Genomic DNA, 13,507 nt, shown 5'->3' with positions numbered 1-13,507 from the left:
GGCTGCAAAATTTTTTTGTCTCTTAACTTTTTGACGGGAGAGATACCTCTTAAGGTATGATGTAACGGTTTCTGTGAGATCACGAACATCAAAGCAAGGAGAAATACAGAAAGCCCTGAGCCAACAGCCCTCTATAGAAAAATGTACACATGGCTGCTTTGGTTTTCGGTTGAGACACCAAAGCGCTGTATTATTACTGTGGGGTTGAGTTACCAGCAATCTAAGCTCCCTGGACCTGTAACTATACATAATGTACTAAGAAATTATGAAAGCGGTTCTGCCAATGACCAGCCATCAGAGACAGGGATCTGAAACTTGAAAGAGAAGCAAAATAGCTGGCTGGGAAATTTTCTTCACTGTAATTGCCTTTGAGCTTTCCATTTGTCACCTCCATTCATCAGGGAGAAAAGGGGAAGAGAACCCTTTTCATCTCAGGTAGCTAGACACCTCTAACTTTAACTTTGAACTTTGAAGGGGCCACGGAGTTGCCTTGATGTATATTTCCTAGGGCTTTAGTGTGAAGGAACAGAGAAAATGTAAAGAGGGCTGCTTCCTAGGCTGGTGCAGGCTCTGAACAGTATCTATGAGGTTCTTTGGGCTAAGTGGGGTATTGAGCTGGGCAAATATTACTTTGAGAAAGATCTTGCCCAAGGACAATTGCCAAAATCCATGGAAGACAATGGCAGACAGTGTCAGTCACATGGTTTCCCTGAACCTCAGCAGCCTGAGGACAGTCTCAAGTAGAAAAGAGGCATTGTTGATGTCTGGGGAGCTGTCAGTCTTTGGACATTGAGTGGGAGTGTTTCATGCAAAACCAGCAGAACGTGTGTAAGAAAAGGAGCCATTCTGTATCTCGCTACTACCTACAAGATGCGCCAGACAGTGCTAGCACGGAATCCCATGTCCCACTTCTTAAATCCCTTGAATCCCTTCTCTGGTAAGACCCAGGGAAGTTAGAAGCCTTAGCTAGTGCTCAGTGGGAGAAGGTGGGGATTAAAGAAGAAACAGAAATCTTATATATGCCTCTAACTGTACAGAAGTCTTTGGAGTCTAGAGGCCAGCTGACCTTGAAAGAAAAATAGAAACTTTTATTTAAAGGAAGGGAAAGCTTGAGGTACGGTCATCATGCAAAAGGCTTTTTACTAATAAAACAAAGCTGTGATTGAAACCAAAGGAAATGAGAGAGCTTATCATCTACATGTGATAAGTTAGTGGCGTGCATGAGGTTTCACATAAGAGAGAAGACCCTTGGCAGCCTATTCAATGATGGAGTGGGGTCAAATAATAAATACATCCTCTGCTTTCCTCCTATGTCCACACCACTTTCAGATCAGTCAGTACAACATTGTGTAGAATGTTAGTGGGTGTTAAACTCACCAAATAATTTAGAACCAAACTTTAACAAAACAAAACAAAACCAACCAACCAACCAACCAACCAACCAACCAACCAACCAAATAGCCCTCCAAGCCATATTATTCCATGAACAAAAAGCAGGTGCTAAACAATAGCTCCACGTCAAGAAAACCAACTTGCAAAATATGCTTTGAGAAGATAGAATTCATGTCCTTAAAGTTCCAAAGATTGTCTCAGTTAGCAACAAAGAACAGGGTTATGGTGGTGGCAGAAAAAATTGCAAAGCTGGCCTCTTTTAAAAGAGACATTTGCAAGAAAGCTTTGATATTCAAAGTAAGGAATTTTCAGATCTCCCCTTTTTCTCATTGTATTTGACATCTTAGGTCCCCAGAGAATATTTTACAGGCTTGAAAGAGTTAAGGTTTCATTACACACCTCAGCACCAGGGACACCTTAACAGATGTAGTGAGAAGATAATTTATTCACCGAGCTCAAAAGGGCTATGAATAAGCTAAGTAGAAAAAAACATTTAAGGAGAGAGAGAGCAGTACATCTCACCTCACTGCCAAAAATTCAAACCGAGCAGCATGTTCGTGTACACTATTTCCCTAAAAACCAAAAGGAAATGAGAAAGTTCAGATTGTAAATGTCAGTGAACTGTTATAGCGTTAGTTAAAAAAAAAAAAAGTCTTTGCGACCCTAAGTGTAGTTCAGCAGAGCATCAGGAAGAAGCTAGGATATTCTAATGAAATTCTGATTTGCAATGAGCATCCTGAAGCTATTATTAGAACAAGTAAAAAGTGTGAGAGTAGGAGAAGTGGGACCAGTTTCCGAGACAGATGTGGCTTTCACTTTCTCATTTTAAGAATCATGCCGCTCTACCGGCCCATGGAGGAGGAGGCTTATGTTATTTCCGTGTCTGTTTCATCCAGCGTCCCCGAGTTTCTCAAGTCAGCACACTCGGAACACAGTTCCATCTTCTCCTAGTTTATTCCTAGCAAAGATTAAGTCTCTGCACTCCCAATATGTGGTGAATAGCCCTCCACTTTATTGAGCACATAACCAAACATGACATTGAGTATCTCACTTAATTCTGGCAGAGCCCAGTGGGAAGGATGTTTTATGGGTGAGAAAACACAGTCTGAGATACACTCAAATTTTCCTAAAGGCACATAAGTTACAAGGTGAATCAAGATTAAAGACAGGTTTGTTTTAGTTGAAAGTTTCCTATTTCCACACTGAGTAACAATGAGAAATAAAATCATGGAACTTCGACAATTCAGGAAGTCTTACATGTAGCTGGAGACCATCCCTGCCCCTCTAAGCCAGCCCCAGGGCTTTGGTGGTGGAGAGAGAGCCCTGCTGTTTGCGTCACTGTTTTTTTATAGGATTTCTCAGGGAATCCATTTTAAACATCTATTTCTTATCATTAATTTTTAAACATTTTTTGTGTGTTTGTGTAAATGAGTCAGAAGATGAGGTCAGTTGTCCTGCTTTCTCACTCTCCATGTGGTTCTGGGTTCCACTCCATCCTTCGGGCTGTCCAGCCACGCCAGAGTCCAGAACGGGTGAGAGTTGTGGGGACAGGGGACAACAGGACACCTTCTGCCCAGTTTTTAGTGTTAAAGCTCTTCCGGGTGATTATAGCCCTTTGCCAAGAGGGGTAAGAAGAAAAAGAAGGAGTGGAGCAGTCTGGTGGGCAGCGTGGCCAGTGGTTTGGGCAGGAGAAGTTTGATGGTGGGTGCCGGGCAGGACAAGGGTGGAAGTTAGGGCCAGCAAGGCTGCTGGGTGGGTGGGTCCTAGGGTCTAGCGGTGAATGTCAAAAGAGAGAAAGCCCTCTCTGAAAACAGCCCTTCAAGTGTTACAGCCCAGTGAAACAGCAACTCTTAGAGGATCTTCAGTGAAACATCTTGTGACCCTATATTGGAGGTGGACCAGGACTATATAAACCTTAGGGAGTGGGAAGGGATTTCCGGGATATCATTGGTTGGGGTTGGGAGGCTGGTGATGCTCTATTTGCATCCTGGTGCCAGGTTATATAAATACCTGTGATTACCTTGAGAATTGTGGGGTTGGTGGTTGCCAGGCTGTGTATCTGGGGCATGCAGGCATACATATTTTCACATGTAGAAAACTGAATATAGACAAAACCCATACTGAGAAAATTTATAGTAGATCATAGACCTAAATGAAAACTCTTCGAAATTAACATTAGGGGAAAAAGTATTCTGAGTTTGACAATGACCTTTTATAAATAACTCTAGAGACACCACACGAGAGAGATAATAAACTGGGCTTCAAGAGAATTGAAAACCACTGCTCTGTAAAACATACTGAAATGACAAGAAGACAAATTTAAAGGCTTAAAATATTAGAAAATATTTTTGCAAGATCTATCTAACAAAGAAGTTCAATCAAAATGTTCAAAAGATGCACAACCCAGCAAGAAGAAAATGAACAGCCCTATTTGAAAAGAGTATGGCTATCTGAACAGATACCTAAGTGAAGACACACAAATGCCAGATAAATGTGTGGAGGATGCTGCAAGTCATATCTTACCAGATAATTCAGGTAATTGCATATTATGGAAACTGTGATACCATCATATATGTATTATTCTGGCAATAACCTAGATCACAGATAACACTACATACTGGCAAGGATCTGGAACAAGATATGGATTTCATGCTGAAATACAGACTATATAGTTGCTTTGGAAAACTATTTGCCAAGTTTTAGCAAAACCAAAGAGATCCCTTACACATAGTTGCAATTCAGCAACGGTCATATGTAGTAATTTTCTGATGGTGTTCAACCGTTTGTCCACATGAAAAACAGCCATGGATGTCTGGAGATGTTTTATTCACAATTATTGAAACTAGGAATTAGCCAAAGTAGGCCTTCACTAGGTGAATTGATAAATTGTGGAATGTCCAGATAATTGGTATTATTTGGTGCTGTAAAGAAACGGGCTGCTAAGCTATGAGAGGACATAGAGGGATCTTAAATACATGTTTAGTAGAAGAAAAATTTCCATACTATATAATTTCAAGTACATGACATTCTGTAAAAGTCAAAACTATAAAGACAGTAAAAAGGTCAGTGGTTGCCAGAGGGTACCGGAGAAAGAGGGATACATAGGACCCAGAAGCTGCTCTGTAGAATACCATATTGGAAGATAAATACCCTGCTATACATTTGTCAAAACCTTAGGATGTATAACACCAAGAGGCCCTAATGAAACCACCTACTTGAAATGAACAAGGTGTATCAATGCAGGTGCATTAGTTACTGGACATGCACCACTGCGGTGTGGGGTGTTGACAGTGTAGGGCTGTGATTCTGTGGGGGCAGGGAAGACATGTGAACTCCATGCTTGCTGATTGAATCTAAAGGTGCTCTAAAAATAAAACATGTTAAAATGTATAATGCACATTTCTGCCATGGCCTCTAAACTCAATTGTTTCCTGCCTCTTTGGTCTGAGTGTGGCCAGCGTATTCACACTGTCCCATTTTTGTTGTTGTTGCTGTTCTTGTTGTCACTATTAGCAGTGGCTTGATGAGTTTATTGTTGGCAATACCTTCTTCACTTAAAGAGTGACTTTGTCAGATGAATTTAGCTAGCACAAGAACCCTACAAGGCAAGTAGACCCTCTGATGTCTTCTCTAGTTTATGAAGAGGTTAAATGCCTTGTGACAGGTTGCAGCGATTGTAGGGTAGAGTTAAACTAGACTTCCAACACTCTGATGCTTGTCTCAGGCTGGGCCCCTAACGTTCAGCATGAAGAATATATTTAGTCAATTAAATCCCCAGGATTTCAATAGAATAGAGTACAACCTGTAAACATTGCATTTTGTTGAGTAAAGAGTTCAGTGCTTGGCAACTGATTCAGAGGGACTAGTGCTGGACAACGTGATACTTTAGGTCCTTTCATTTCCATGTAAAAGCAAATCTTCATGGGTTACATGCAATATGTTTATTGTTCTTCTTTTAAAGCTCTCAACATTGTTTGGTTTCTAGACACAGAAATTCTAAAAGTTTTGATAATAAAGACACAACAGGAATATGTATGTGAAGGCAAATCATTTCTGTATTACTCCCCACAATAGAACAGATGATGATTCAACAAATAAATTTTCAGAAATCTCTGAAAAAAGAATATTTTATGGAAACACAAAATGAAGACATATTAAGAAGTAACTATTTTAATTCTCAACTCTGTGTAGTGCAATAAATCAGCAACTGGATCAAACCAGAAATTATTTCTTTCACAACACCTACTAAGAATTTCTGAGAGATATGATTGTCAATTGCAACAGAATTATTCATGCCACTGTAATAGAACTTTAGGTGAACACTTGGTCACTTGATTAAAGTCTGAATTTCCCAGCCTTCTTTATGTGATTTCATGATTAGGGTCTAGCTCATTAGGATTTATTTTAACTGACAAGCTTCCTGTTGTGTCGCAAAGAGAGATCTACTTTTTTCCTTTATTTTTGCTAACATAATAATTAATTAATTATTTTAGAATCTCCCATAGGGCACCCTGATCATAAGCACTTCCTCTTCCATGTCCCCCCACACACAAAAGAAAAAGAAAAAAGGGAAAAGAAAAACAAAACAATCCACACAAGTCCAATTTGTGTTGTGTTGCCCATATACTCATTGCAGTATGGTCAACCTCCCAGTGGCCAGCCCTTTAAAGAAAACCTATTCCTCCCCAACCCTCACCCCCGCCGGGAGCCATCAGTTACAGAGACCTACCCTTCAGCATCCTTATCACAGTTTTTAAGACTTTTTTTCAACGGCTTCTTGTCTGGGCTGTTACTTTTTGTGGTGTGGTTGTGGGAGTGGAGGTTGTCACAGAAGCCTTCTGTGACTCTTTGTCTCAACTGTGAGTCTGCAGTCACCAATGCCACTGTACAAGCAGCTTCCTTATAGTCAGAAGGAGCATGGAAGCTACTTTCGAAGTAGTGAAAATGCTGGGGTGATTATGTGATAACGGAAACCTGAGCAATGTTGCTGGCCTACGAGATGGAGCCATGTCCTGAGGGTGGCAAAGTAGAAAAACAGACTTTGTATTCGCTAAGCTTTTATTGTTTTTTTTTGTTAAATTTTAATTTAATTTTATTTTTAATTACACTTTATTTACTTTGTATCCCTCCTCTAGTTCCCTCCCTCCTCCCCTCCCAATCCCTTCCTTTCTTCCTCTTCTCCACCCATGCCCTTCCCCAAGTCCACTGGTAGAGGAGGGTTTCTTTTTCTTCCTTCTGATCCTAGTCTGTTAGGTCTCATCAGGAGTGGCTGCATTGTCTTCCTCTGTGGCCTGGTAAGGCTGCTCCCTGCTCAGGATTTTTTTTAACAGCATGTCAGTGATCATTATCTTGGGGGGGGCATGCGGAGAAGGACACTCAGATATAATGAATCCAAGAAGTTATCTCATAGAATTTTATGTTGCCATTATGTGTGCCAAAGGCTGGAAAAGACAGGAGAGACGGATAGATTGAGAAAAGCTGTTCAATAGGCGCTAGGTTACATTTAAGAAGGAAAAATAAGTTCTGCTATTCTATTGGACAATAAGGGGACCATATATGATGTGGCACATATTTCCAAAGAAGCCATAGGAACATTTTTAATAAATTCACTTAAAGAAAATTATATATTTCTTTTTTTTTTTGGTCAAGGTTTCTTAGCTACTTTCTTTTTTTAAAACTTTTATTAATTACACTTTATTCACTTTGTATCCTCCCCTAAGCCCCTCCCTCCTGATTTTAATGCTATCATTTTGAGTTTATCTACATTCCAAATAGTATTGTCTATAGATTTGTCACATAGAGCCTTTATGTTGAGGCATACTCCACCTGTCCCTCCTCTTTCTAGAAGAAGCAGTGGGCTTGGGGTGAACATGAGCAAATATATTGTATGGGTATGGGAGTGGTTTAGCAGTTAAGAGTATTTGCTATTCTTACTGAAGACCCAGGTTTGATTCCCAGAACCCACACAGTGGCTCACAACCATCCAGAATTCAAGTTCCAGAGAATCTGATACCTTCTTTTGACCTTCGCTGCCATGAAACATGCTCATGACACACAGACATAAATGAAAGCAATACACCCCTACACGTGAAATAGAATAAATAAACCTTAAAACTACAACATTGTATAAAATTCCCAAATAATTAGTAAAAATATTGCACTAAAAAGGACAGTCATGTGACAGCCTGCTTCTAAAGAGCAAATCAGCTTTCTGTGATCCACATTGCTTGAGATGGTGCACTGGAAACTTATTGCCACACCTCCCTAGGTTTCTTAATTAATTAATTGATTGATTTTCCTTTCGTGCACACAGTTTCATCTTAAATAACATTTCTAAGATTTACTTCCCTATCTTTGAGATGGAGATAGATAACTTCTTTCAAATATTTACAAGCATTGCCTAAGGCTCCATCTGATGCTCTAAAGATGTTATTGTCTTGTGAGGAGCACACAAAAATCCAGCCCCACTACAATCATATAAAAATAGTGACACTTATCCCTCTGCCCCTCTGCTTCCTAATAAAAGACTGAATCAGTTTATGAGGCAAAGCTGTCAGGAAGTGGGATAGAAATGCTTGCTGCTAATGCTCAAATGCATTCACTCTTCAATCTGGTGGTAGAATTTTGAGCCAGGTATCCTGACTACAATAGACTTTCATTTAGGCTGATGCTTCCAAGAATGGGCAATAGGTATGCTGTGGAAGAGCTTTCTATTTAACCTGTACCCATTTGGGTGTGTGTGCTGGAGCTGAAAAAACTACTTAGTCTGAGAACCTAGTGATTTAAGTGTGCCGTTCTCACATGCTCCTTTTCTTCCCACTGCTTTCTCATTATTCTTGACTTTTTATTGCTCTTCAAACCTCTTCTACTTAATGAGTTCACATCTTCATCCAATTCTCCACCAGGATGCTGATTTCCTGATACAGGAAGTTCATTAACGTGTGGAAATAATAACAACTGTGTGTGTGTGTGTGTGTGTGTGTGTGTGTGTGTGAAAATGTCCAAAGCAACAGGTTGACTCCTTGACACAAGTTCTCCACTCTAGATCAGTGAATTATTTTTGTTTTATAAAGAAGTTTAGGAAGTGGTCTGGAAGGAGGAAAGCAGGAAAGAGCTGGGTCATACCGTGCAAATGTGGATCGTTTTGAATTTAAGAACAGAATCCACATTGTAGCATGAACAATGTCAAGTGCACAGAGTTCTGTTTAAAAGTACCCATTCGGGGCTGGAAAGATGGCTCAGAGCTCAAGAGCACTGTCTGCTCTTCCAGAGTTTCCTGAGTTCAATTCCCAGCAACCACATGGTGGCTCACAACTCTCTATACTGGGGTGTGATGCCCTCTTCTGGTATGCAGGTATACATGCAGCGCACTCATACATAAAATAAATAATAAATAAAAGTACCCATTCAACTCTTTGAAACTCTTGCTCATGGAGTCTCATCCCTAGCTGAGGAGCTACTGGCAGTTGGTGGCTTCTGTGGCAACGGGAGTCAGTCTTCTTCAGGGATGTGGCTCGAGGAAGCCTACCCATGCTCTAGTAGATGTTCCTATTCCTAGGAACATGCTGGCAGAGCTTAAATGGACTCAGTGGGCTTCCAAAAAGAACACATTAAGTTAAGATGGAGAGTGGCGGAGAGACGGAAGAAATAGGATATGAGTTGGGTAGGGTGTGGATTTGATCAAAAGACACAATGTGAGTGCATGGAATTCTCGGACAATTAAAAAACACAGAAAAGAACTTGAGAACTGATACGCACTCATCAAGTCTTTTATTTTTTTCTGAATGATTGCAGGAACTGTGAAGCATGCAGAATAAGCCTTTATCATCTAACTTACAGAGGCTTTGATTCTTTATGGCAGAGAAGGGAGAATATGGGCTCATTGCTTTCTCTAATATAACTGACCAGAAAAAAAAAAAAAAAGAAAGAAAACTACAGCTGCATCATTTAAAGGGCAAATTCTTTACACAGAAAAAATATTTATGAAACACCTCTGTACTTGGGTCTTAATATCATTATTTTTAAGTTTTAGCTTGGGAGTAGGGAAATCTCTTTATTATCTCATAATAGGATTATGAACAAGCATCAGAATTTGTCATTGTAAGCTGTACTTCCTATTGAGGTATATTTGTGTCTCTTCTCTCTTTTTTCTTCTTGTGTATGAGGAAAGCTGTTCACTGCATCATAGCAGAGGGAAAAGGATAATACCCAACTTCCAGAGGCCTACCCTCAGGTACCCCCACCAGACCTCCTTGCAGTCCTGGCACAGTATACGACCTATAGAGCTCTGTCCTCAGTTATAGTCCCTCTAACTAGAGCTTTTTAATAATCCACCCAGCCTTGAACTCACCAATGGATTAATCTGATTCATTGATGAAATTAGCACCATCATAACCCAATCACCCCTCAACAGAGCCACCAGATAGGGACCACGCCTTTAACACACAGGCCTTTTGTCAGAGGACACTTCTTATGCAAACCATGGCCTGCTGTTTTGTATCTTCTCTGAGGTGACACACTTCCTCTAGGTCTGGACCTGATCATCAACTATTGGCACCATTTGCTGTCTCTCTTTCCAGGCTCCTTCTCTGTCCTTGGGATGTTAATAATGATATTGAATACCATCATGCTTCAGTTCAAGTGATCCATCAGTTTAACCTTACATCTTCCAAGAACCTTTCATGAGATACAGTCCCTCTGAGCCAGGGTTTAAAGTCAGTTTTTACAAATCACTGTGATGGGTTACTTGCTAAGGTAGCGGAACTTTGACAGCTGTGACAGAATGCTTCTGAGGATAAAATGCAGAGGGGAAATAGCTGCAACCATTCTTTAAAAGACAATCAATGTTTGTCAGCGGCCCTACCATCCTGTATCAACATTGCTCCAGTGGCTAGAACTAAGTTAGCTTGTGACAAATCCCTCTCCTAGGACCCCTCTGCTCCAAAAATAAGTTAAGAGTAACACAAGAACAGCAGTTCTGATGTGCTGTGTTAATCAACACCACAAATATCATTTTGAGACTGCTATTCTCTTCACCTCTGGGGATCATTTAACTGAAATTCCTTGTTAGCTTAGAATTACAATACTCAAAATGTAAGAAAATATTTGTTAAATTATGTTGCTCAACAAGGTACAATTACAGGTTTATAGCTATTAAATGATTCCTATAAGTTTTCTCTATGGCACATTAAGAAATTTCAACCAACTAATACTATGTATACTATTTCTTTCTTCTATGGTTCCCCTCACAACATTCAGCAATTCTGAACTTTGAAACTGATATACTGGGGCTTTGTTAATGTTCATGCTAAGAATTTGATAATAAACATAGAAGGACGATTTGTGATCACAGAAAATAGACACAGCGAGAGAGATTTCAGGATGAGTTCCAAAAACATCAGGGAATGGCTGTATTGTTACTCATGGAAAATTGAAAAGAAAATGAATTCAGAAGTTAGTTTTCCTCCTTAATATAAAAGGACAATCAAACCATGATAATGAAAATCGTTAGACAGACTCATTAAATTACACAACTTAGAAATTTCTCACGGCCTTACCTGCCGCCTCACACCTTAAGACAAACAGCAGGTCCACTAAAATTCACTGTGTCATGCTGAGGCAGTTGACCTGCGTGACCCTCTTTGAGTAACGTTCTAGCTTATCTTTTGGACTCATGAAAACTCCTACGTGACTTGTTCCTCTGACTGTGGTGCCATTGGGAATTAGTGGAACCTCTAGGAGTTGAGTTCTAGTACAAGGGAGTTAATTACTAAAATAGGTCCTTCTGGGGGATATTGAGAGCCTGGCCCCTTCCTCCCTATTATTGCATTCTGGCTGCTATGAAGAAAGCAAGCTGTTTAAGCACACATTCTCTGCTCTGACATTCTGTCTTACCCACAGGCCTCAAAATTGATAGTAATAAAGTGACTATAGACCAAGACCTTGAAAACTGTGAGCCTACATAAAAAGTTCCTTCCTAAAAATTATACCGGGTATTATTTTTAACAGCATCAAAAAGCTAACACAAGTATCACTGAAACAGAGTGAGCTCGGTAAGCAATTAGAACAGGTGAAATTCTTGATAGGTAGGTCATACAGGAAGGAGAGTGGCATGAGTGAAGTTTAAAATAAATCTAGCTTGAGTTCTTCCTATAGAGTGTGCCTTAGGTTCAATCAGACAGCTCTTGTCACTGCCAAAGGAATGTCACTTCTTGAACCTTTATGTATATCATGCCATGCTGGCAGTAGTCATGGTTCACAAGGGTTGCAGCTGGACAGGTCTATTTATTTAGCTCCCTCTCTTGTCAGCTTACCTAGTATTTTCTGAAACCATGAACGTTCAATTTTAGGACAGAAACTTTCAGGCCAGATGTAATTCAATTCATATGGTGCCATGTGCTAAGTGTCTTCAGAAATAGGGGTTCACCCTCAAGCCATGAGAAGCAACTAGGAGCTATCTTAATCATCTGTATTGTTTTGGGGGTCATTTGGACTACCCTGGCAAATCCTTTGAAAGGAGGTTTCTGGTGTCTGGTACTGGAGTTTTTGTTAATCTATGGTTCTTCTTGTGGAGAGCATTTTCAGTACAAGCGGCTTAACTTCCTTTAAGATATATATGATATATATGATATATATATATTATCATTTATCTCTCTTTATTCTGCACTGGTATTGTAAACCTAGCCAGCTTCCTGGCACCAGTGACATCACAGACCATACAAAAACCCTACTATCACCATGTGGATGTATCAGCATAATTCCTTACTACATTCTAAACCTTATCCTCATTCCCACAGATAAGTATAGCTACTACCCCTCATCAAAGGAGCTTCTATAGCAGAAATCACAACTGGACACATTGCAAGATATCAATGGGTCATAGGCATCCAAGTCGCAGTGCATATGTCTGTGTCATTGCTCCTGTGCCCTTTACTCAGAGAACATTTCAGAAGAGAGACAGAAAGAAACGTTAAAAACCACAATGACCTGGGATTCTGATTTGAAACAGCATCTCCTAGAAATGGCTGCACACACGAGTTTGGAACAATAGAAATATCAGCGGACATGTTAATATAAAAGTGAAAAAATGTACAGGGTCTGACCCTCAGTTAAAAAAATACAGGCAGCTACTGACTGCTCAGAGATGGAGATTTAGCCTCAGCCAAGGATAAGCCCCCATATTGGTCAGTCTTAAAATCATATACACACAAACAACCAAATGGACTTGGCAGAATATATATATATATATATATATATATATATATATATACTCACACATACATACATGTGGCTACATATATTTGTGTACACTCATGCATACATATATGTAACAATATAATTAAAGAAATAGAGGCTCTCAACTAGAGAGGGGTGGTTGTGGGAGGAGCTCAAGGGAGGACAACAGAAAGTGGATCGAGGAAGAACAGGAAGAAAGAACATGGTTATATTTAAAAACATGAATAATAATAATAAATCTGACTTAGGAAGGGAAATTATTTGAAAAGAACCTTGCAGTACGATTGCAATGTCCTTCATTCTTAATGCGGGCTCTGTAATCTTGAATCAGTTATATGTTTCTGGGGCTCAGCTTCTCCATTGTAAAATACATAAATATTATGTGAAGATTAGCATCAAAAGAAATATGTGCATGAATTTTAGAGTTTTTGTGTAATTTTTTCAACAGCTTCCTGGGTTTGGTCTTAGAACGGCTTCCTGCTGTGTAGCACAGAGTGGTGTAGATGAGGTTTTCTTTGTTCTCTCAGAACCCTCAGGTATCCTCTTGTAGGACCACTTTGTGATTTTAAATCTCTGACCACATTGCACTGTGACACACACTGCATATGTCCCCCCCTCCATGTTCCTTGACATGGGGACTGCATGATTTCTTGTTAGCTCTTGAGGTTGTACCAGAGCAGAAAGTGGCAGAGCCGATTCCCCGTTCTTCCTTTCTTTGAAGGGATGTAGGGGAGACAGGAGCATGTCAAATACTCCTTAGAAGAAGGAAACAAACACAGGTGTGTTATGAAATCAGTTTTGACATATTTTAAGCAAGTCTCCATTACTGGGTGAAGGAAGCGACAGTACCAGGAGGCTGGACAGCAATACAGCAGACCTA

Source organism: Meriones unguiculatus, chromosome 12, assembly GCF_030254825.1.
Source record: "Meriones unguiculatus strain TT.TT164.6M chromosome 12, Bangor_MerUng_6.1, whole genome shotgun sequence".
Classification (NCBI taxonomy): domain Eukaryota; kingdom Metazoa; phylum Chordata; class Mammalia; order Rodentia; family Muridae; genus Meriones; species Meriones unguiculatus.
Note: the sequence above shows the minus strand (reverse complement) of the source record.